This window comes from Lithobates pipiens, unplaced genomic scaffold, assembly GCF_037356315.1.
Source record: "Lithobates pipiens isolate NorthernLeopardFrog02 unplaced genomic scaffold, aLitPip1_a1.2 Scaffold_22, whole genome shotgun sequence".
NCBI lineage: Eukaryota > Metazoa > Chordata > Amphibia > Anura > Ranidae > Lithobates > Lithobates pipiens.
The window spans coordinates 20,727,158-20,753,178 of NW_027507784.1; the positions used below are offsets into that span (position 1 = coordinate 20,727,158).

The following is a 26,021-nucleotide window of genomic DNA, read 5'->3' on the forward strand; positions in this document are numbered from 1 at the left end:
TTGAAAGAAAAAGCTGTCTGCAAAACCAATCATGCTCTATATAAGGCAACACTTATGTAAACCATTAAATGTTGCTTTGCTACTTGAACTCTTAGGCCCCTTTCACACGTGGTGCTGGGCAGGGATGCATTCTGGAGATGGATGGATGGTGCTGGGCGAGGATGGGGATGCATTGTGGAGAGGGATGGATGGATGGATGGTGCTGGGCGAGGATGGGGATGCATTGTGGAGAGGGATGGATGGATGGTGCTGGGCGAGGATGGGGATGCATTGTGGAGAGGGATGGATGGTGCTGGGCGAGGATGGGGATGCATTGTGGAGAGGGATGGATGGATGGTGCTGGGCGAGGATGGGGATGCATTGTGGAGAGGGATGGATGGTGCTGGGCGAGGATGGGGATGCATTGTGGAGAGGGATGGATGGATGGTGCTGGGAGAGGATGGGGAAGCATTGTGGAGAGGGATGGATGAAAGGTGCTGGGCGAGGATGGGGATGCATTGTGGAGAGGGATGGATGGATAGTGCTGGGCGGGGATGCATTGTGGCCAGACCGGGGTCGATGGTAGGCAGCAAGCAGACAGTAGTCAGAGGCAAGTTGGGTAACAGGAATCAGGTAAAAGACAAGGTAATAATGGGGGGGTGGTCTCTCAGGAACTCTGTAGACCAGACAGCAGGGAGGCAAGGTGACAGGTCCCTTTAAATATCCCCTTTGGTGCCAAGATTTGTCATACTGCGCGTTCGCGCGCACCCACCCATGCACATACTCGTGTGCATATATTAACAATACCGTTCACCCGCGTGTGCCCATTGGTGCCTCGCACATCAGCATTAGCCGCGTGCACCCAACAGCATTAGCGCGCATGTGCAGAGCCCTGTGTATAATTTGCAGCCTGGTATATGATGTGCAGAGCCCTGTGTATAATGTGTAGCCTGGTATATGATGTGCAGAGCACTGTGTATAATGTGTAGCCTGGTATATGATGTACAGAGCCCTGTGTATAATGTGTAGCCTGGTATATGATGTGCAGAGCCCTGTGTATAATGTACAACCTGGTATATGATGTACAGAGCCCTGTGTATAATGTGCAGCCTGATATATGATGTGGATTCTATATAAGGGGTGTGGCTTATGAGAAGTGGGAGGGGCCAAACATGCAGGGACAGGGTCTTGTGCCCCCCATCTTAAAACTTCACCAGCCGCCACTGCAGCACACACTAAACTTTTGTGACTTACCCTTCAGGCTGCTCTCTGGTATTTATCTGCATGCACCTGATAGGGCTGGGTGCATGCAGATAGATGCTGACGAGCTGACCACACCCCCTGCCCCCTTGTCCCAGCCAATCACATTGTAAAGCAACCCAGCAGCAGCCAGCAGGCTCCTCCTCAGCAGGGTCAGAAAGAGGAACAAGTGCTGGCCGCAATCACCCGCTGGGGGGGTTGGAGTCTCGGGCTGCATGTAAAGCTTCTCTCCACTCCTCTACCAGCGGGGGGGGGGGATGTGCTAGTGAAAGGAGGCTATATAGTGGCCGCGTACCGTGCAGACTAGCGGCGGTGCAGATCAATTTATTTCATGTGCTGCTGTATGGGGAGTGGGCCCTGGCAAGCCAGGCCCCTTTGGTCGCTCTGGCCCCTTACTTGAGTACTGCCTGTACCCCCCTGATGGTGGCCCATAACTTCAAACATTCCTTCCAACATTCTGAGATGGGGATGAGAGACACCTTTTACCAAAAATATGCAACATAGGACACACCCCCTGCCACACCCCCTTTAACCACTTCCCGACCGCCGCACGACGATGTACGTCGACAGCATGGCACGGGCAGGCATATGGGCGTACATGTACGTCCCTGCCTTCCCGATCGGGCCCCCCCCCCCCCGGTGCCAGCGGCGGTCGGAATCCATGCAGGAGCGATCGGGGATGAGGGGGCGGCCATTTATTCATGGCCACCCCCTCGCGATCGCTCCTGACGAATGGGAGTGAAGCATTGCATCACTTCCTCTCCTGTAATGTAAACACAGGAGAGGAAGTGATGTAATCTCTCCTCCGTGTCGGTATTTTTCGTTCCGGCACCGAGGAGAGAGCATCGGTGAGTTGCACAAACACTACACTACACAGTAGAACATGCCAGGCACACTCACACCCCCCCTTTACCCCCCTATCACCCCCCCAATTACCCCTGCCCCCCCCAGTCACAGTGACACCAATGCATTTTTTTTTTTTTGCATTGGTGTCATTTGTGACTGTAATAACTGTTAGGGCAGTTAGGGTTAGCCCCCTTTAGTTCTAATGTACCCCCCTAACCCCCCCAATAAAGGTTTAACCCCGTGATCACCCCCCGTCGCCAGTGTCACTAAGGCTGGGTTCACATTGCAGCGGTTTATGAGAACGGATGTGATTCGCACCGCAGTGCAGTGCAAATCACATCCGATCTCTGCGATTCGAGTTCAGCCATTCGCCGCACCCGCCGCAAATTTGCACGGGACCCTTTTTTTGGTCCGCAGCAGAATCGGATCGCATGGGTGTTCACACCATGCGATCCGAGTTTGCAGATCGCACTGCGATATGCCAACTGATCTGGGGGTGTCATTAACATTTCACGGACACTCCTAGCAGTTCGCATAGGGCAGTGTGAACTGCCGCCGGGAGGCATGCGATGCGGGAACCCGCCGCGGATTCGTGGCGTTCCCGCATCACTCCAGTGTGAACCCAGCCTAATAAGCGATCGTTTTTCTGATCGCTGTATTAGTGTCACAGGTGACGCTAGTTAGGCAGGTAGGTATTTAGGTTCGCCGCAGCTTTTTATAGCGCCAGGGACCCCCATATACTACCGCATAAAGCCCCCTGATTGCCCCCTAGTTAACCCTTTCACCAGTGATCACCATATAACTGTTACAGGTGACGCTGGTTGGTTAGTTATTTTTTTATAGTTTCAGGGCACCCGCCATTTATTACCTAGTCTCACTAGTGTAAATTTAGGGGTGTCTACTTTCCAAAATGGGGTCATTTGGGGGGGGGGTTTGTGCCATCTTGGCATTTTATGGCCTTCAAAACTGTAACGCCCTTAGAAAGCCTGAAGGCGGTGCTTGGTTTTTGGGGCCCCGTACGCGGCTAGGCTCCCAAAAAGTCCCACACATGTGGTATCCCCGTACTCAGGAGAAGCAGCAGAATTTATTTTGGGGTGTCATTTCACATATGCCCATGGCATGCATGAGCAATATATCATTTAGTGACAACTTTGTGTAAAAAAAAAAAAAGTTTGTAATTTTCCCGCAACTTGTGGCAAAATATAAAATATTCCATGGACTCAACATGCCTCTCAGCAAATAGCTTGGGGTGTCTACTTTCTAAAATGGGGTCATTTGTGGGGGTTTTGTGCCATCTTGGCATTGTATGGCCTTCAAAACTGTAATAGGTAGTGAGAAGTGAAATCAAAAATTTACGCCCTTAGAAAGCCTGATGGCGGTGCTTGGTTTTCGGGGCCCCGTACGCGGCTAGGCTCCCAAAAAGTCCCACATATGTGGTATCCCCGTACTCAGGAGAAGCAGCAGAATTTATTTTGGGGTGACATTTCACATATGCCCATAGCATGTGTGAGCAATATATCATTTAGTGACAACTTTGTGTAAAAAAAAAAAAAAAGTTTGTAATTTTCCCGCAACTTGTGGCAAAATAGAAAATATTCCATGGACTCAACATGCCTCTCAGCAAATAGCTTGGGGTGTCTACTTTCTAAAATGGGGTCATTTGTGGGGGTTTTGTGCCATCTTGGCATTTTATGGCCTTCAAAACTGTAATAGGTAGTGAGGCGTGAAATCAAAAATTTACGCCCTTAGAAAGCCTGAAGGCGGTGCTTGGTTTTCGGGGCCCCGTACGCGGCTAGGCTCCCAAAAAGTACCACATATGTGGTATCCCCGTACTCAGGAGAAGCAGCAGAATTTATTTTGGGGTGTCATTTCACATATTCCCATAGCATGTGTGAGCAATATATCATTTAATGACAACTTTGGGTAAAAAAAAAAAATAAAAAAAAAAAAAATTTTGTCATTATTCAATCGCTTGAGGCAAAAAAATAAAATATTCAATGGGCTCAACATGCCTCTTATCAATTTCCTTAGGGGGTCTACTTTCCAAAATGGGGTCATTTGGGGGGGGTTTTGTACTGCCCTGCCATTTTAGCACCTCAAGAAATGAGATAGGCAGTCGTAAACTAAAAGCTGCGTAAATTCCAGAAAACGTACCTTAGTTTGTAGATGTGACAACTTTTGTGCAAACCAATAAATATACAGTTATTGACTTTTTTTTTACCAAAGACATGTGGCTGAATACATTTTGGCCTAAATGTATGACTAAAATTGAGTTTATTGGATTTTTCTAATAACAAAAAGTAGAAAATATCATTTTTTTTCAAAATTTGCGGTCTTTTTACGTTTATATCGCAAAAAATAAAAATCGCAGAGTCAGTCAAATACCTTTAAAAGAAAGCTCTATTTGTGGGAAGAAAAGGACGCAAATTTCGTTTGGGTACAACATTGCATGACCGCGCAATTACCAGTTAAAGCAGCGCAGTGCCAAAGTGTAAAAAGACCTCTGGTCATTTACCAGCAAAATGATCCGGTCTGAAAGTTGGTAAAGGAGAATTATGCAAAAAAAAAAATTATTAGTTAAATGTAGAAGTGCTTTTTTTTACCACTACTATTGCTTTATATTGTTTTTTGGATTTTACAAATGTAGCAATTTAGAAATCAGATGAAAAGTTTAGTTCTGGAAAAAAACTTTTTGAAAGATAAATAGTGCATTTTCTATACAACTATATAGATCAGACCAAAATGAGGACAAATGAGGAGGAAAGAGGGACAGAGGGACTTTGTTCCAAATCAGGGACAGTTGGGAGCTATGCTTTAAACCCCTCCCCCGGCTCTCCCTCACTTCCCCCCCTCCATAGTATGTCATGATTTTTATTTTAATATACACTATATTGTCAAAAGTATTGGGACGTCTGCTTTTACACGCATATAAACTTTAATGGCTTCCAGTGGCAGCCCGTCAATAGGGGTGCAGGGGCACCACCCCCCAAAGCTACTTATTAAAAAACTAAAAATATTTCTCAAAAAAAAAAATATATATAAAAAAAACCTCTAGCATTAGCTGACATCTCAAGTCTCCCATGAGCCGCAGGAGCCTCCCGAATTTGGCTGCGGGTTTCCGGACACCCGCGAGTGCAGGGCGATCTCCCGGCTGTGCCTGCCACTCAGCCACACACAGACAGAGCAGCCCGAATGGCCGAATGGCCGAATGGAGTACAGCCGCTCTGTCTGTGGCTGAGGGACAGGCGGATGTAAGGTGCTGTGAGCTGAGGCGGGGGGGGGGGGGAGGGGACAGCCCATACTGCTGTCCCCCGTCTGCTTTGGCTGCTGCATGGGTACGGGTACTTTTTTTTCGTCCGGTCAATTCAGCCGGGAAGGAGGGAGTGGGCGGAGGCAGTGGTATTGTTATGAAGAGACGAGCGGTACGGGCCGCAACCGGGTGACACCTGTGGGCAGCGGCATCACACGATCCGCACATCCCACTGATCTGTGTCTCTCCCTCCCCGTCACGTTTCCCCACCCCCTCCATCCCTCTGCACTGCAGCTCCTCCCACACTACTGTACACAGGATGGATGAGGGAGTCCGTGGAGGGATACACCGCTGTGCATATCCCACGCTGTTCTGAAGTCTGAACAGTGTATTGTATTTGTACATGGACAAATGCTGGGGGCACTATGGGAGGGAGGACTATAAGCACAAGTGGAGAGGGGGGTCTGCACAGAGGGGGGTTATGCTGATGGGGGGGGAGTCTGCACTTAGGGGGGTCTATACTGAGGGAGGGGGATCTGCACTGCGGGATGGGGGTCTGTACTGATCGAGGGGGTGTACAGTGGTGTGAAAAAGTGTTTGCCCCCTTCCTCATTTCCTGTTCCTTTGCATGTTTGTCACACTTAAGTGTTTCGGAACATCAAACCAATTTAAACAATAGTCAAGGACAACACAAGTAAACACAAAATGCAATTTGTAAATGAAGGTGTTTATTATTAAAGGTGAAAAAAAATCCAAACCATCATGGCCCTGTGTGAAAAAGTGATTGCCCCTAAACCTAATAACTGGTTGGGCCACCCTTAGCAGCAACAACTGCAACCAAGCGTTTGCGATAACATGCAATGAGGCTTTTACAGCGTCCTGGAGGAATTTTGGCCCACTCATCTTTGCAGAATTGTCCTAATTCAGTTACATTAGAGGGTTTTCGAGCATGAACGGCCTTTTTAAGGTCATACCACAACATCTCAATAGGATTCAGGTTAGGACTTTGGCTAGGCCACTCCAAAGTCTTCATTTTGTTTTTCTTCAGCCATTCGGTGGTGGACTTGCTGGTGTGTTTAGGATCATTGTCCTGCTGCAGAACCCAAGTTCGTTTCAGCTTGAGTACACGAACAGATGGTCGGACATTCTCCTTCAGGATCTCTTGGTAGACAGCAGAATTCATAGTTCCTTTTATCACGGCAAGTCTTCCAGGTCCTGAAGCAGCAAAACAGCCCCAGACCATCACACTACCACCACCATATTTTACTGTTGGTATAATGTTCTTTTTATGAAATGCAGTGTTCCTTCTACGCCAGATATACTTGGACACACACCTTCCAAAGAGTTCCACTTTTGTCTCATCGGTCCACAGAATGTTGTCCCAAAAGTCTCGGGGATCATCAAGATGTGTTGTGGAGAAATTGAGACGAGCTTTGATGTTCTTTTTGCTCAGCAGTGGTTTTCTCCTTGGAACTCTGCCATGCAGGCCATTTTTGCCCAGTCTTTTCCTGATGGTGGAGGCATGAACGCTGACCTTAACTGAGGCAAGTGAGGCCAGCAGTTCCTTGGACGTTGTTGTGGGGTCTTTTGTGACCTCTTGGATGAGTCGTCGCTGCGCTCTTGGGGTAATTTTGGGCGGCCGGCCACTCCTGGGAAGGTTCACCACTGTTCCATGTCTTCGCCATTTGTGGATAATGGCTCTCACTGTGGTTCGCTGGATTCCCAAAGCTTTGGAAATGGCTTTATAACCCTTTCCAGACTGATAGATCTCAATTACTTTCTTTCTCAATTGTTCCTGAATTTCTTTGGGTCTCGGCATGATGTGTAGCTTTTAAGGATCTTCTGGTGGACCTTACTGTGTCAAGCAGCTCCTATTTAAGTGATGCCTTGATTGTGAACAGGTGTGGCAATAATCAGGCCTGGGTGTGGCTAGAGAAATTGAACTCAGGTGTGGACAACCACAGTTATAGTATGTTTTAACAAGGGGGCAATCACTTTTTCACACAGGGCCATGATGGTTTGGATTTTTTTTCACCTTTAATAATAAACACCTTCATTTACAAATTGCATTTTGTGTTTACTTGTGTTGTCCTTGACTATTGTTTAAATTGGTTTGATGTTCCGAAACACTTAAGTGTGACAAACATGCAAAGGAACAGGAAATGAGGAAGGGGGCAAACACTTTTTCACACCACTGTATATGCTGAGGGGGTCTATGCTGATGGAGTGGGGAGTCTGCACTTAGGGGGGTCTATACTGCGGGAGGGGGGTCTGTACTGAATTCGATGACTGGGATACCTCACCAGCTCCGTTGCAGCCAGTCCCCAGGCTCCAGGACCAGCAGCCAGACCCTTGGCCCCAGCATCCAGACCCCAGGACCAGCAGCCCGACCCTTGGCCCCAGCAGCCGGACACCTAGGGTTGCCACCTGTATGGGATTCACCCAGACAGTCCGGGTTCTGAATCATCTGCCCGGTTTTCAGACTGCCTGAAACCCGGACAGACCATTCTGGCAGAGGGGAGCTTCATTAGCATACATGTCACTGTGGAGACAGTCAGAGCAGCAGTATCATTTTGTCTCAATAAATACACACATTGTGCTTTTGTATGTGTGTTGGGAATCTGAAGCGGAGGAGATCACTGGAGCCGCTGTCGGGCTGCCCAAGAGGTGAGCCGACTTTTTATTTTACTAAGCAAAGTTCCAGGAACGTTTCTTTATGAAGGTTTAGGATAAGCAGAATCCGAGTCTGCAGTCCGATCACAGTATCTCCCAAGCAGCTCACTTATCTATGTACACAAACCTCCCCCATCCTCTGTCCACATTATGTGATGTCATTTATGACCATTCACTTAACCCTGTGTGTATGTGGTGAGTTTACACCCCTGATAGTCCAGACTCAGAGCCTGGATAACACAGGATATATGAATGATCATACATTACCTCCCCATCATCTGTACATACTGCACCCATCATAGCACTCCTCTCCTGTATATTTTGCACCCATCATACCCTCCACACTCCTCTCCTGTATATACTACACCCATCATACGCTCCACACTCCTCTCCTGTACATATTGCACCCATCATACCCTCCACACTTATCTCCTGTACATACTGCCCCCATCATACCCTCTACACTCCTCTCCTGTACAAACTGCACCCATCATACCCTCCACACTCCTCTCCTGTACATACTGCACCCATCATACCCTCCACACTCCTATCCTGTACATACTGCCCCCATCATACCCTCCACACTCCTATCCTGTACATACTGCCCCCATCATACCCTCCACACTCCTCTCCTGTACATACTGCACCCATCATACCCTCCACACTCCTCTCCTGTACATACTGCACCCATCATACCCTCCACACTCCTATCCTGTACATACTGCCCCCATCATACCCTCCACACTCCTATCCTGTACATACTGCCCCCATCATACCCTCCACACTCCTCTCCTGTACATACTGCACCCATCATACCCTCCACACTCCTCTCCTGTACATACTGCACCCATCGCCCCCTCCAGAAATGTTATTTAATCACAAAACTATATGTATAGTGTATACAACATAAAAAAATGCTGTTCATTAGAATGTACAGTGGTAATAAATTTAATGTACTACAAAAAATATATATTTGCCAGTGCTGCTAAAGTGTTCGCGTTTGGCTTGAAGAAAAGGTGGCAACCCTACGGACACCAGACCCCAGCAGCCAGACCCCAGGCCCCATCAGCCAGACCCCAGGCCCCATCAGCCAGACCCCAGGCCCCATCAGCCAGAGCCCAGGCCCCATCAGCCAGACCCCAGGCCCCATCAGCCATACCCCAGGCTCAGGGCCGTCTTTAATATAGATTGGGCCATGGGCATAAATGTTCTTGGGCCCCCCCCATGCAATTTCCCTCTCCACCTACTCTGAGACATACAATAAATAGCAGCTAGACCTAAAATCACTTTTCTGTATCAGATCAGGCAGCAATTGCAATTGATTGCCAGCAGTTACAGCATACCATTACTGCTTACTGACTAGCTGCTAGAGGTTACAGCACACATTACGGCTCACTGATTAGTTACTAGAGGTTACAGCACATCCCCTTCTCACAGCAGGGGAGCATGATATACATAGGAATGCCACCTTTATTTACATATCAATGCCGCCAGCCGCAGCTATTTACTTAGTATTGTTGCCGTTATTTACATATGAATGCTGGTTATTTATATGTAAACACAGGGTCTGCAGGTTAGTCACTTGCACACAACAATAGGGCAGAGCTGGGCAGCATTAGTACCAGAACTTCACACAGATATTAGCACACAGCACAGGAATAAAACTTCAAGGGACAAGGGAATTTAAACCTGTATAGTTGGCAAGTATGATGCAGCTGTTTTGGGCCCCACAACAATGACAGGGCCCAGGGCAGCTGCCCCTTTTGCCCTGCCTTAAAGACGGCCCTGCCCAGGCTCCAGCAGCCATACCCCAGGCTCCAGCAGCCATACCCCAGGCTCCAGCAGCCATACCCCAGGCTCCATCAGCCCAGCTCCAGCAACCAGACTCTTGGCCCCACCAGCCAGATCCCAGGCTCCAGCAGCCAGACCGCAGGAACAGCAGACCAGCAGCCAAACCCCAGCAGCCAGACCTCAGGACCATGAGCCAGACCCCAGCAGCCAGACTCCAGGACCCCCGCAGCTGGACCCCAGGCCCTAGTAGCCAGACCCCAGGACCAGCAGCCCAGCTCCAGCAGCCAGACCCTAGCAGCCGAAACCCAGGACCAGCAGCCCAGCTCTAGCAGCCAGGCCCCAGCAGCCAGACCCCAGGACCAGCAGCCAGACCCCAGGACCAGCAGCCGGACCCTTGGCCCCAGCAGCCGGACCCTTGGCCCCAGCAGCCGGACCCCAGCACCAGCAGCCAGACCCTTGGTCCCAGCAGCCAGACCCTTGGTCCCAGCAGCCAGACCCCAGGACCAGCAGACCAGCTCCAGCAGCCAGACCCCAGGTTCCAGCAGCCAGACCCCAGGACCAGCAAACCAGCTCCAGCAGCCAGACCCCAGGCTCCAGCAGCAAGACCCCAGGACCAGCAGTCCAGCTCCAGCAGCCAGACCCCAGGACCAGCAGCCCAGCTCCAGTAGCCAGACCCCAGGACCAGCAGCCAGATTCTAGCAGCCAGATCCCAGGACCAGCAGCCCAGCTCCAGCAGCCGGAACCCAGGCCCCAGCAGCCAGAACCCAGGCCCCAGAAGCCGGAATGCATGCCCCAGCGGCCGGAACCCAGGCCCTAGCAGCTGGAACCAGGGCCCCAGCAGCCGGAACCCAGGCCCCAGCAGCCCAGCTCCAGCAGCCAGACCCCAGGACCATCCGCCCAGCTCTAGCAGCCAGACCCCAGGAACAGCAGCCCAGCTCCAGCAACCAGACCCCAGGACCAGCAGCCCAGCTCTAGCAGCCAGACCCCTGGAACAGCAGCCCAGCTCCAGCAGCCAGACCCCTGGAACAGCAGCCCAGCTGATCCCAGGACCAGCAGCCCAGCTCCAGCAGCCAGACCCCTGGCTCCAGCAGCCAGACCCCATGACCAGCAGCCCAGTACCAGCAGCCAGACTCCAGGACCAGCAGCCCAGCTCCAGCAGCCAAAACCCAGGACCAGCAGCCCAGCTCCAGCAGGCAGACCCTAGGACCAGCAGCCCAGCTCCAGCAGCCAGACCCCAGGACCAGCAGCCCAGCTCCAGCAGCCAGACCCCAGTCTCCAGTAGCCCAGCTCCAGCAGCCAGACCCTTGGCCCCAGGATCAGCAGCCCAGCTCCAGCAGCCAGACCCTTGGCCCCAGCAGCCAGACCCTTGGCCCCAGCAGCCAGACCCCAGGCTCCAGCAGCCAGACCCCAGGCTCCAGCAGACCAGCTCCAGCAGCCAGATGCCAGGCTCCAGCAGCCCAGCTCCAGCAGCCAGACCCTAGCAGCTAGACCCTAGGACCAGCAGCCCAGCTCCAGCAGCCAGACCCAGGCCCAGCAGCCCAGCTCCAGCAGATGGACCCCAGGCCCTAGGAGCCAGACCCCAGTACCAGCAGCCCAGCTCCAGCAGCCAGACCCTTGGCCCCAGGACCAGCAGCCCAGCTCCAGCAGCCAGACCCTTGGCCCCAGCAGCCAGACCCTTGGCCCCAGCAGCCAGACCCCAGGCTCCAGCAGCCAGACCCCAGGCTCCAGCAGACCAGCTCCAGCAACCAGATGCCAGGCTCCAGCAGCCCAGCTCCAGCAGCCAGACCCTAGCAGCTAGACCCTAGGACCAGCAGCCCAGCTCCAGCAGCCAGACCCAGGCCCAGCAGACCAGCTCCAGCAGATGGACCCCAGGCCCTAGGAGCCAGACCCCAGTACCAGCAGCCCAGCTCCAGCAGCCAGACCCTAGCAGCTAGACCCCAGGATGAGCAGCCCAGCTCCAGCAGCCAGACCCTTGGCCCCAGCAGCCAGAACACAGGCCCCAGCAGCCAGACCCCAGAACCAACAGCCCAGCTGCAGCAGCCATCCCGCAGGACAAGCAGCCCAGCTCCAGCAGCCAGACCCTAGCAGCCAGACCCTTGACCCTAACAGCCAGACCCCACGACCAGCAGCCCAGCTCCAGCAGCCAGACCCCAGGCTCCTGCAGCCAGACCCCAGGCTCCAGCAGCCAGACCCCTGGCTCCAGCAGCCAGACCCCAGGCTCCAGCAGCCGGGTTGCAGGACCAGCAGACCAGCACCGTCACACCGCACCGCTCCGTCAGATGATGGCTGGAATGCAGGAAACCTCCATAAATATTGGGTCCTCAGGTCCATCTGCACGCTGGTCCAGCTGGCTGTGCTCTGGAACTCCACAGAAGCCGGTCGATTCTGCTCTGCGCCTTACAGGCGGCAGTCTCCCGGACAAACACACACAGACCTCACTGCAGGCAGGTATTGAATGGCATCCCAAGAGGCTGAAAAATGTCCACACTGTCCTTTTTATTACTGCTCCCAGCATGCAGCATAATAACTTGGCCTTGTGGGTCTGCGAACTTGGCATTGTGGGTCAGTAGTTCCCAGAGAGCACATGAGTCACTTCCTCATTAAACTATATCTCCCACAATGCTTTGGAAGGTTGCTTTACAGAAACCAAACAAAAGTCTTAAGAGCATTAAAAAAGTACACTAGAGGGAGCCAAACTCTTACTTAAAGAACATCACATTATTTAGCATGATAACTTGGGTGGCAAACCCCTGTGCTACACATAGATCTTCATTGCTTTCATCCTGCAGCCTCTGGTCTCAGATCTGATCATTCCAATCACTGACTGCCACCCTTTCCTTCCCAGATTACTTTATATCTCTTTTACCTGTTCAGCAGCTCAATACATTCTCTGCTCATTTAAGGTGGCCGTAATAGGAATGAAATTAAAAAGGAATCATCTATTCTATGGCCACCTTAAATGAGTGCAGAGAATGTTCTGAGCTACTGAACAGTTTGGAAGAGAAAAAAGTAATGTTGGATGGAGAGAGTGTCAGTCAGTGATTGGACCCCTAGAGCGGAATGCCCAGATCTGAGATCACACTTGTAAAGAATAACTCAGCACAGGGATGGTGGGAACGCCTCATAATGGGCACAGCAGGTGTACAGATCCAGGAACTCCGCACAGGGATGATGGGAACCCCTCATAATGGGCACAGCAGGTGTACACAGACCCAGGAACTCAGCGCAGGGAAGGTGGGAACCCCTCATAATGGCTACAGTGAGGCTGCAATTGACGGGCACAGTTTTACCTAGCAGTAATGATGCATTACTAAAAGTTACATTTTTCAGTTTGCACCCCCCCCCAAAAAAAATTTTGAGCACCAGCCGCCACTGATGGCATCCCAGTCTAAGGCCTCGTACACACAATACGAAAATCAGAAGAAAAAATTTGTAAGACGAGCTGTCTGCGGATTTTCGGATCGTTAGTACAGTGCATTTGACAGCCGATTTCACTTTTTCGTCAGACAAAAGCTGCATGTGCAGACTATAAAATTGTTGGATGTGTAAGGCCACCTCCGGTACAAATCCACATCAGAAATTCAGTTGGGTTTCTGAGACTCCCCCCCCCCCTTCCTTCCCCCCTCCCCTCTTTCTCTCTTTCCTACTTTTTCTCCCCCTTCTTCTCCCCCCTCCGCACCCTCCCCCACTCCTTTTCCCCACCTCTACAGTCGGGGCTGCTCCTCTTCCTATTCCTCCACTATCGGTACATAAAACTAACGGCTAGAGAACACAGAATCTTTATAGCACAACAAACTTCCTACACGGTCACATTCCCAAGATCTTACAGATAAGCATAATGCAGAAAAAAATTGAACGCCCAGAAACAGCTTAAACTTAAATGCCTGTTTCTCAATGTGAAAGGCTTAAACCTTCCAGAAAAAAGATCACAAGTTCTCTCGGCCTTGTCTAAACATAAAGCCCACTTCTTAATGTTTCAAGAAACACACTTTCGCGCAGATGTAATCCCCAAATTGACAAACCACATATACAAGCAAATCAAAGGCACGTATGCAACCAAACCAATCACAGTAGCCAATATCTACTGTCCGAACAAACACCAAGTAACCCTTTTTTTAAAAACATGTGATCTCTTGTCCTCATTTAGGGAAGGAATTCTAATTCTAGGGGGAGACTTCAATGTCCCACTCAACCCGTTACTGGACTCCTCTACGGGTACCTCAGCACTTCCTTATCGTGCACTAAGACAGATTAAAATTCAACTACAGAATTTGACTCTCCATGACACATGGTGCACCACATTCCCGACAGACAAAGACTACACCTTCTTTTCTTATCCACACCAGAAATACTCAAGAATAGACTACATATTCCTTTCCCAGACCGACCTCCCACTCCTTTCATAAGCCACGATAGAGCCAATGTTCCTGTCCGACCATCACCCTATCACAATGACCCTTACTTTCCCCGATTCTAAAAAAATAACCAAGACTTGGAGGATGAGCCCGTCCCTCCTAAAAAACCCAGCAACTTTACAACAAATAGATGCCAGAATCCACCTACACTTTCAGGAAAACGCTTCCCCAGACATTTCACCTATCTCACTATGGGAGGCACATAAATGTGTTTTAAGGGGGAAGCTTATCTCCATGACCACAATTGCAAAAAGACAGCACCAAGAACTGATTGCGTCACTTATTAACACAATCAATAGACTTGAAATAGCGCATAAGCAATCAACTTCGCAATCCACACTGCAGGACCTCTTATACGCACGCTCCTCTTTGATGGACGAATTGGGGAAACGCACTAGACGCGGATATGTTGGATGAATTCCCAGGGGGGGCTACTCTATCTGAGACAAGACAACAACAGGAGTCTGAAGAGGAGTCAGAGGAGGATGGTGCCGGGGCAGATGAGGAGGAGCAAGAAGAGCATGCTTTAAACCTTTCTGGGATCCCTGTTGTTGTCCATGGATGGGGAGAGGAGAATGAAGAGGACGACATTATCCTGGATGATGAGCAGGAGCCAGGCCACCACACCGCTTCCAGTTTAGTGCAAATGGGGGCCTTCATGCTCCAGTGTTTTAATAGGGACCCCCGTATAAAAAGCATAAAGGTCAAGGACCAGCACTGGGTGGCAACGTACTTAGACCCCCGGTTCAAACACAAAATGGTGGAAATGTTACCACCATCACAGAGGGCTGTCAGAATGGAGCACTTGCAGGCCTTGCTTAGAGAAATGCTGCATTCTGATTTTGCGTGCGCTGGCAGAGGAATTCCCACTCCCAGAGAAGGAGTTGCGGGTACCAATCCAACAGTGCCTGCAAGAAGAGGCCAGTTTGAAGATGTGTTGGTGACTTCGGATATGAGGTCATTCTTTCAGCCAACCCATCGACAGGTGTCATCCTGATCCAGCATCAGTGAACGCCTAGACCGACAGGTGTCCGACTACATCGAGTTAACGGCCGATGTGGATGCTCTGAGTGATGAACTCCTGGACTACTGGGTGGGCAGGCTTGACCTCTGGCCAGAGCTTGCCCAATTTGCAAAGGAACTGTTGGCTTGCCCCTCATCCAGTGTCCTGTCCGAAAGGACGTTCAGCGCAGCAGGGGGGATCGTGACCGATAAGCGTACTCGCCTAGCTCACGACAGTGTTGACTACCTCACATTTATAAAAATGAATGAGGCATGGATCTCGGAGGAATTCAACACATGTGACCAGTAGACCATGTATATGCATAACTCTATAAATGATTTAAATAATCTAGTACACGGACCTTTTTTCTACCTTTGGCTCACTTCCTTGTACAAAAAAGCACACCGTACTATATGCCCGTACCCTCCTGTTTGAAGAGGTTGAGTGGTGTCATATTTTTGGGTCCCGCAGCGAGTTGCTGGTATCAGTGCTGGTGTCAGTGCTCTCTATCTCTGTGCTGGCGTGGTGTCAGTGCTCTCTATCATGGTGCTGGTGTGGTGTCAGTGCTCTCTATCACAGTGCTGGTGTCAGTGTTATCTCTCTCTGTGCTGGTGTCAGTGCTCTCTCTCTATCTCGGAAATAATCAGAAAGTATTCCTGCGCCAAGATGGGAAAGGATATTGTATTAATAGAATGGGGTACTGCTGCACTCACTGGGGGGAAATGTCTGAACCCGGGGAGAAAGATTGATACAAGGACAGAGGTGCGCTGTACGAAAATATATATAGATTCACAATAGTTGTGTAATATTAGACATGCAGAGATACAATTACAGTAAAGCCAACAAAAAGTGGCCAAGGCAAATGGAATATAGAGTCAAAAAGTGTGTATGCAGGTAAGTAGATAGCAGCTAATAGTACATCTGTATATATCAAATATATAACAAAGTAAAATATAATGTAATTATCATATGGTCTCTTGGGTCAGTAAAGTGACATACACAGCAATAAACATAAATAAAATAATAATAAAACATTAATAATAAAAAAATTAGTGATACTTTGTGGTGATAAAAATACGTGCAAAAAATAAAAATAAAAATAAAACTATAATATCGGGTGGAAAATGATACAATTTGTTTAAAATAGGCAAAGGTGCAATAGTGCTATGGACAAGTCCATGTAAAGAAAACACAATTATACAGTTGTCTAAGCAGACGGATAGATATCCATTTCAAATGTCCATGTAAAAGTACAATAAGTGAAATAGAGTGATGACTATACAAAATCGCATAAGGTGCAAAAAAGCCGTACAGCGATTATATCTAAAATCGCATAAAAACTGAGTGGACTTCTAACCAAAAATCGCATAGAGTCTGAGTAAACTATAGGTGTAAATAAAGTGCTGGTGTTTATCAATGTTTTTTTTTTTTTTTTTTTTTTTTTTTTTTATTGTTTATTTTTTTATTTGACATATTACAAGTTATAACAGACCAAGTTACAGTATCAGTATATATTTTACAGTTTTGTTTCCTTATACCGCTAGTACATCATATTCTCGTTTTCCTATTTATTTCAATTGATCCGTGCAAAACAACTTTTTATATTTTTCTCTTATTCTTACTTGCCACTATCATATATACTACCTAACCATCCTTTAGACACAAGTATTTACAAACATACACACAGACATAAACACAAAAAAAAAAAAAAAATAAAACACACGCACTCTCCGGGCGATAAATCCATAGCGTAGTTTCCATAGTGAGTTATATATCACAAGCTGACAAAGGAGAAGATTGTTTCTACCCACATCTTTTATCGTTGTATAACTCTCTACCCCATTTTCCTTTGAATACCGCTTTTACTGTCCCACTCAAACAGGAAAAAAAAACGATACTAACCACTCAATACAGATTCCCCCATTACCAATGAGGGTGGAGCTACCCATGGATCCGATATCCATTGTTTCCATATTTTACTCCAGTTATTGTGTTCTCCCCTATTGCAACCAATTTGTTGTTCTTTCAAGATGTTTTCATTTACCTGAAGACGCCAGTCCTCAATTAAAGGTGCATTCGAAGATATCCACCTTAGAGCAATTAACTTACGTGCAATAAACAATAGTCTGGTAACTAATATCACCTCCCTGGGAAAGAAACCTTCCTCGTCAAAATATCCCAGTAGACATGTCATAGGGGTTCTGTCAATATGTGTATTACATGTAGTATTGATTGTATTAACCACCTCTCGCCAATATCCAGCCCCTTTTGGACAATTCCACATCATGTGTATTAAATCAGCTGGAGACTTTTGACATCTAGGACACTCCGGAGAATCGCGTCTGCCCCACTTAAATAATTTAACTGGTGTTCTATATACCCTATATATTATAAATAGTTGCGTCAGGCATTGAGCCGGTGATAATGATACTAGGGGTACCCTTCTCAAGATAATTTGCCAGTTTTCATCTGAGATGTCCCCTATGTCTCTCTCCAAGCCTGTTCTACCCGGGCTGACAACTTTATCCTGATATGGTCTCATCAATTGACCATATAAAGACGAGATCAAGCCCTTTTTTTCCTCCCCCCTTGCTAATGATGTTATAAGTGGGGTAGGTTTTATCACTATCTTTTCCCTTCTAAACTGAGTTTGAATCGCATGCCGTAATTGTAAATATTTATAGAAGTGACTAGAAGGCAGTTGAAAGGATTCTTGCAGGTCCTGAAAGGAGCGCAGAACATTATGTGTAAACATCTGTTCTATATATTGAATCCCCTTAGAGAGCCAGCTTTCGAATCCCTCCAATTTATATAATTCTTTGTATTGCTTATTCCCCCAAAGCGGGGAGTATTTTGAAACTCCTTCAAATTTCATTATACTCCTCATTTCCTTCCAGACTCTATTCATAAGTGTCGTTGTTAGACCCCCACAGGTGTTACCCAGGGCTCCGGATTCCAACTGAGCCACAAGATTATATAGAAAACTGTTATTTAACAGTGAAACCTGTATGGGGTCTTCCCAATTACTTTCCCCCCAGCCTGCAAAATGCTGAAGCTGGGAGGCTATGAAGTAGAGTCTTGGCTGTGGTACCGCTAATTCACCCCAATCCCTTGCCCTCTGGAGAATTGATAACTTAATTCTCTGGGTTTTTCCTTTCCATAATAGTCTACGAAATATTGATTCTATTTTTTTGAACCATTTTAAAGTTATCCAGATCGGTGAATTATGGAGTATATATAACAATTGAGGGGTCCAGATCATTTTTATGAGATTTGCACGGCCTACTACCGATAATGGCAATTTGGTCCACGCCATGCTCTCAAGTTGGAATTTGTTAAGAATAGGTGACAAGTTATCCATTAAATAGCTTTCTATTCTAGAGTTTATAATTATTCCCAAGTATTTAAATGATGGCACTATTTTAACTTGAGGGGCCTCTTTTAACCTGGACAGACTAGGATTGTCTAATGCCGCGTACACACGATCGAATTGTATGACGTACTTCTTAGTCCGTCATACAATCCGGCGGACAATCTGGCGGACTTTCTACCGAACGGACTTGGCCACACACGGATACACAAACAGTCAGACGAAAGCTTGCGCGATGTTGTACAGCACGTACGACGGGACTAGAAATAGGAAGTCCAAGACACAGCAAAGCACCCTTTGGGCTCCTTCTGCTGACTTTGCGTTAGTGGAAGTTTGGTTAGAGACGATTCGCGCTTTTCAGACTTCAGCTTAATTCGTTTGTTATTTTTATTTTTTTATTTATTCTCGAATTGGAATATTAATCATAAGATGAGGATGAATAAAGACATTTGTGATAACTCCGTGTGAATATAAGCAGCAAAGCAACTTCACTTTTCTCGCATTATGAAGAAGAAAAGAATGTGCTATATTAAAAGATCACAAAATTAGCAGCATGACGAATATGCTAGCTTCAAAACGAACACTAGTTTTACAAGACAGAGCGCTTCCGCCCTGTAAATCCTTTCTAGGCATGCGCCATTCTTAGTCCGTCGGACTAGCATACTGACGAACGTATTGTCCGCTGAAACCAAAGTACGACGGAAAGATTGTTGTGCAAACCGACCTTCTTAGTACTCCGGACTTCACGCTGAAAAAGTCCGCTGAAGCCCACACACAAGCGGATTGTCCGTTGAAATGCGTTTCAACGGACTAAGTACGTCATACAATTCGATCGTGTGTACGCGGCATAAGGGAAGTAGTACGGATTTATCCCAATTAATAATGTATTTATCAATGTAATGAGTGATAATTGAGGTGATCCAACGAAGTTCAGTGGGGTGGCGTTATTTTCCGTGTGGTCCTAGATGATCTTTTTATGGGTGTCCCCTTACCTTACTGCTGTAAGGTTACAGCATATATTGAATGTATCTTTGGGTATCCCTGGAGACCTTTTCCCTTTATGGATCCTGTTACGGTAACTCCTGTTTGGCGTCCCTCTCTTGTTCTCTATGTGGTACATGGCCTCTTTAAGAGTCACTTTGGGGTATTCACCATAGGTGGTCTCGTGCCGGGTATCATATATGGTGAATTAAAACATAAAGGAAGGATGCCCCATAGTGTAGTAATTTTTAGTGCAATATTTATTTGGGAAATAAAACGTAAAATCAGGTACTCACAAACATAGGATAAAAGGCAAGTAGTGTAAAAACGAGCATTGAGCTCAACCAGCGTCACTTCCGGTAGCGGTATTCCCAACGCGTGTTCGTCACGGGTCACGTGACTTCATCAGGGAAAGTCACGTGACCCGTCTGCCATTAAAATCAATGGGGTCCGCCGCGAACCTTGCGGTTCGCAATAGGAAGGGTCACCCACAGTATACACTATCAAACATTAGCTTTATTGGTATTACAAAAGGTAAAAGATTGAATCCAGACAGCTCTAAATAAACTTATCAGCTGGCAGATTGAGGCAACAGTTTGAAACCCATAGTGTTGAATGTTCAAATTGTACCTGTTTACGCAATCCTTCTACACAATATCTGCACAAGCTCTATCAATGGACATGCAATATAGTATAGTATAGTACCGTATTTATCGGCGTATAACACGCACCCCAAGTTTAGGAGGGAATTTAAAAGAAAAAAAACTTTTAGGAGGGAAGTTTAAGGAAAAAAAACTACATTTAAATGCCCATGAATGTAACCTTGTCAGTGTTAATTGCAGCCTTACATTGCAGCCTTATCAGTCATTTGCAGCCTTCCATTGCAGCCTTGTCAGTCATTTGCAGCCTTCCATTGCAGCCTTGTCAGTCATTTGCAGCCTTCTATTGCAGCCTTGCCAGTCATTTGCAGCATCGTTAGTGTGTTTGCCTTTTAAAAAGAACCCCGCCGAGATACAGTGCGGATGTCCTGTTTATCTCGGGGGTGCTCGGTAGTTCTCGGCAGTTCTCGGCGGCCTTAGGGTATTTTCGGCCGCAATCGGCCGCTCTCGGCAATTTTCGCCCGTTCTCACCTATTTTTGGCCGTTCTCTGCTATTTTCGGCCACACTAGTCCATTCTCGATGGCTTTCCGAAAGTCATCGAGAACGGCCAAGAATGAGCGAAAATAGCTGAGAACGGCCAAAGATAGGCAAAAATACCAAGAAGCCGCAGAAAGCGGCAGAAGGGTATAGAAACAGCGGGGGATCGGCGCATAACACGCACCCCCAATTTCAGGGGGAAAAAGTGCGTGTTATACGCCGATAAATATGGTAGTTATTTTTTTGTTTTGATTGAGCATACAGAATAGTGCTCTATACTGAGTGTAGACTCTGATCAGTAGCACCAATTTTATCTTCCCTTAGTGAAATGAGTCATGTGTATGTATGTGTGGGGCCCCGTATCTGGAGCTTTTATGTGACAAATATTTGCATGTTTTTTTTCTTGTTGGGTACACTGGATGAACTTTGCCCACAAATTGGTCATTATGATACCTCAAGTGGATTCAATCTTTTACATTTTGTAATACAAATAAAGCTAATGTTTGATAGTGTATACCCTTCCTATTGCCTTTCGGGGACATCTCTTTGTCCCACTACCCATACCTTCTGCATATTGACAGTCCTGTGCTTTTTTGGGGGTATCCAGTCTGAATGACAAATCGGTAACTTACTATCAATGGTTTGACATTTAACTATATGAACTAGGATTTGATGTTATTTAATTATTTAATATCTCCTTCAAGACTCTATGCAAAAGCAGAGAAGTGTGAATTTGAAAAGACGTCCATACAATTCTTGGGCCTAATTATTTTCACATCTGGGGTAGCCATGGACCCACAGAAGGTATCTGCTATTTTTGAGTGGTCAGCCACTACCGACAAAAAAGGCTTCTAAAGGTTCGTGGGCTTTTCTAATTTTTATCGAAGATATCGAAGATTCATCAAAGGCTTTTCTAGCATTATTGCTCCAATTACTCAACCCCTCAACATAACCGTTTCCAGTGGTCTCAGGAGGCCAAAGAAGCTTTCGATAAGCTAAAGTCTTTGTTCATCTCAGCTCCCATTCTGCAGCATCCAGATCCAGCTTTGCTCTATATTTTGGAGGTCGATGAATCGGAAGTCGCCACAGGGGCTGTCCTGTCTCAATGCCAAGGTCCTTAAGCATCACTGCATCCAGTAGCTTTTTTCTCCCGAAAGCTGAGCCAGCCGGAAAGAAATTATGATGTGGGGGATCGGGAACTTCTGGCAATAAAAGCTGCACTAGAAAAATGGCAGTATCTACTTGAAGGCGCAGCTCACCCCATAACGATATTCACAGATCATAAGAACTTAAAGCATCTCAGATCCGCCAAATGTCTAAAACCATGGCAAGCCAGATGGGCCTTGTTCTTTTTGAGATTTAACTTTCATCTCACCCAGCACCATCTTGTCCCCTCAGAATTTTCTTTTGATTCAGCCTGATCTAAGGTTGACTCTAGAACAAGCCTCTGCTCAATGCTCTGTGTGACAGACCTAGCCAGGACAGAGGCTGTTGGAGGGGACAGAATGCGAGCCTCTTGCCTTGCGATTATGGGCCCTCGCATTTGGGGGAACGGTGCTCTTTGTGAGCTGTATGCCTGGGGACCCCTGAGGTGGTGTTACTTGGATTCAGATCCATGTCCCCCCCAAGACACACAGACTCTGGATGTGTTTGCCATATTAGCAATAGACTGAATCACACTGTTGAGACACAAACTGTTAGATGCTAATGTCATCAACTCCAGCCACCTGTCTGTTGTTTAAATGAGTCTAGTCTGAATATTCCACACATTGTTGGTTGGGCTAATTAACCCTGTGTTTATGTTTATGGTAATATGTATTGAATAGTCAGTCAGTGAGCTAGGTCTAATAAGTCTTACCCTGAAAAGTCTTATCTCACAGATAACTAGTCTGGGTTAATGATTAGATAATTAGCTCATGCTAATTAGGTTAGGTTTTAGTCTTCTACTGTATTATAAATACTTGGCATTTTGGTTCTAATAGAGGAGTCTATGTTGAGCAGCTAAGCAAGTGTCATCTTGTTTTGTGCTTGTGAGCGGTTGGAATATCTGATATCTATATTCAGACTTAGGAAGCGGTATACTGACGGAAGCACTCAATAGGAGGGTGAGATTGGATCTGTCACACTCTGAATCTGAGGATTCTGCACTCAGGAAACAGGAAGGACTCCTGTGGCACAAGGACAAGATCTTTGTTCCCCAGGGGGCCAAACTTGGTTTCTGCTAAGACCATTACTTGTCCTAGACCGCCCTTGGAAGATGTTATCCATGGATTTTATAGTAGCGTTAACCCCCTCTAAAGGCTTTTCCACTATCCTGGTGGTGGTCGATCAAAGATGGCCCACTTTCTGCCTCTGCTATATCCATGGCAGAGAGTGTATCTAGTACACGCCTTTATCAAGGAGATTGTAAGATTGCATGGCCTGCCAAACAGAATTGTCTTTGACAGAGGAGTGCAATTTACTTCAAGGTTCTGGAGGGTTCTCTGCAAAGCTTTGTACATTGAAATCTGCTTGTTGTCTGCCTATCATCTGCAGAGTAATAGCCAAACAGAGAGGACAAATCAGACGCTAGAGCTGTATCTCCGTTGCTTCTCTACCTTTTCCCAAGATAACTGGGTAGCCTTGCTCCCGTGTGCCGAATTTGCGTACAATAAATCTGTACACGCTACCACCAATCAGTCTCCTTCTTGCCTAATGCCATTCCGGAAGCAGCAGTACCTGCCATACAGGACAGATTAAACTTTATTGAAGAAAACTTACAGATTCTTCAAGAAACCATGCAGAAATCAAAAGGAGGACTACAAAAATATTATGATAGGAAGAAGAAAGGGAATCCAGTTGTGAAGGTAGGGGACAAAATATGTCTCTCTACATTGAACCTAAAACTGTCTTGCCCCTCTAGGAAGTTGGGTCCAAGATTCATCGATCCCTTTGCAATCAAGAAAGAGATTAATACTGTGGCCTTCAAATTGTCCCTGCCAAACTCTTAGAAGATTCACCCAGTCTTCCACACTTCACTGCTCAAGCCAGCCATTTCTGGCCGCTTTTCTGGAAGAGAAGACCCACCTCCACCTCCAATCACAGTGGGTGAAGAAACAGAGTTTGAGGTGGAAGCCATCCTGGATTGTAAAAAAAGAGTTAGACAAATCCAATACCTAGTAAAGTGGAAGGGTTACTCACCTGAGGAAGGCTCTTGGGAACCTGCAAATGATGTTCATGACCCTAAACTGCTGTGTAAATTCTTAAAAAAATATCCAGAGAATAGTGATGGCCGAACAGTTCGCCTGGCGGTCGTTTCGCGGTGAATTTCGGCTGTTCGCGGTCCGCCCGTCCGGCGGACTATTGGCGCCGTTCGCCCGGCGGACTTCCGTGTTTTTACTGTGTAAAAGAACTTTGACCTGATGACACATCCATCATGGGGTACAGGACAGCCAATTGAGACATTACAGCACATGGACACTTGGATATTCCCCCCTAACCTATAAATACACCTGATCCGGCGGCCATTTTACATTCTTTCTTCTGTCACTATAGGGAAAGGTTGCTGTGTGGAGCAGGGAGAGATAAATCGCTAGCTATTTGATACACAAAAGTTCTTTTCAGGACTGGTATAGGTGTTAGGTGTATATAGGTTTGCTGTGCTACTGATTGTTGCAGCAGCCTGAGTGTCTTTTGTCAGTTTAGAGAAAGGGACAGGACGCTGTGTGCTGCTGTAGGGACAGCCAGATTAGTCATCATCATTAGCTGTTACTATCAGGTCCACAAAAGTGCTATTCCAGTAACCAGTTATTGTTCCAGCACCAGCAGCTTCTGTTTTGCCAGTTTATATAGGGACAGGCAGGAAGCAGTGTGTCAGGCAGTGAGGGTCAGTTTAAACAGTAGCTGTTACTATTAGTTCCACAAAGGTTCTTTTCAGGACTGGTATCAGTGGTATGGTAATAGGCTTGTACATGTATAATATTCTTTCTTCCAAATATAGAAAGAATATTATACTTGACTGCTGCCCTTCTGCTGCAGTCTGCTAATCATTCACAACTCACTTGTTCCACAAAGCTCTTTATCAGGACTGGTAACTTGGTCTGTCTAGGGTGCTACAGTACAGTCTGCTAATCACTCACACACAACCTACTTGGTCCACAAAAGTCCTTATAAGGACTGGTAACTTGGTCTAGGGTGCTACAGTACATAGGGTTGAGTGAGGTACAGTCTGCTATTCTATAAGGACTGGTATCGGTCCACAATACATAGGGTTGAGGTGCACTACTGCTGACCGCTGCCCTATACTGCAGCAGTCCTTCATTGGTATAGGGACTGAGAGCTTTGTCACAGGGTCATTTAAAAAATGACAGGCAGAGGAAGAGGCAGGCCCTTCCACAGGGGTGGTAGGGGTAGGGCAGGAGCAACAGGCTTGAGCCAAAGTGGGAAGTTGCAGAAGGTGCGTTCAATTACTTTAAAGGACGCACCAGACTTGGTTGAATGGCTCTCTCAGCCTTACTCTTCTGCACCCTCCTCATCCTCTCGATCTGCACCCTCTTCTTCACTCTCTGCTATGTGCACCCCCAAAGACACTACCACCAACAACACCACCACCACCACCACCACATACCTTCCGCTTGAGTCACAGGAATTATTTTCCGATCCATATCAAGAGGACATTTCTGATGCGCAGCCACTCTTGGTATTGGATCAGGAATGGCTCCGCAGTGTGGGCTTTTTTTAACGTGTCCGCTGCTGACAATAGCGTTTTCATCTGCAATCTTTGCAGTCAACGCATTAGTCGCGGTAAGCCCAACACTCACCTAGGGACGACCGCCTTAAGAAGGCATATGAGCTGCCATCACCGAGCCGAGTGGGAGTAACGGAACACACAAAGCCACACTGCAGGCTCTCACCGTCCAGCCTCGTCTTCTACTTCTCCTTCTCCTCTCTCCTCACAATTGTCCTCCACTCCACCTTCCATCACGCCAAGCTCACGTTTTTCTGCAAAAAGGCAGGCTTCCGTGGGCCTAATGTTCGAGCGTAAAAAAATGATGACGCCGGATAACCCTCTTGCCCAATGGTTGATGGCTGGCTTGTCAGAACTCATAGCCTGCCAACTGCTGCCATATAAACTGGTGGACTCGGAGGCCTATCGCTAATTTGTGGCCATTGGAACACCACAATGGAAGGTCCCAGGAAGGAAGTATTTCTCAGAGAAGGGCATCCCAGAGCTATATGGCCATGTTCAGCGGCAAGTGAATGTATCTCTGGCACACAGTGTCGGTGCCAAGATACATCTGACCACAGACACGTGGTCTAGCAAACAGGGGCAGGGAA

The 26,021-nt window shown here is 47.3% G+C and overlaps 1 protein-coding gene across 1 annotated transcript in view; it reads left to right on the top strand.

Moving 5' to 3' along the window:
* Positions 1-26,021, top strand: part of LOC143923384 (uncharacterized) — a 931,140-nt gene that overhangs the window by 515,619 nt on the left and 389,500 nt on the right. The gene's annotated exons all lie outside the window — the stretch shown is intronic.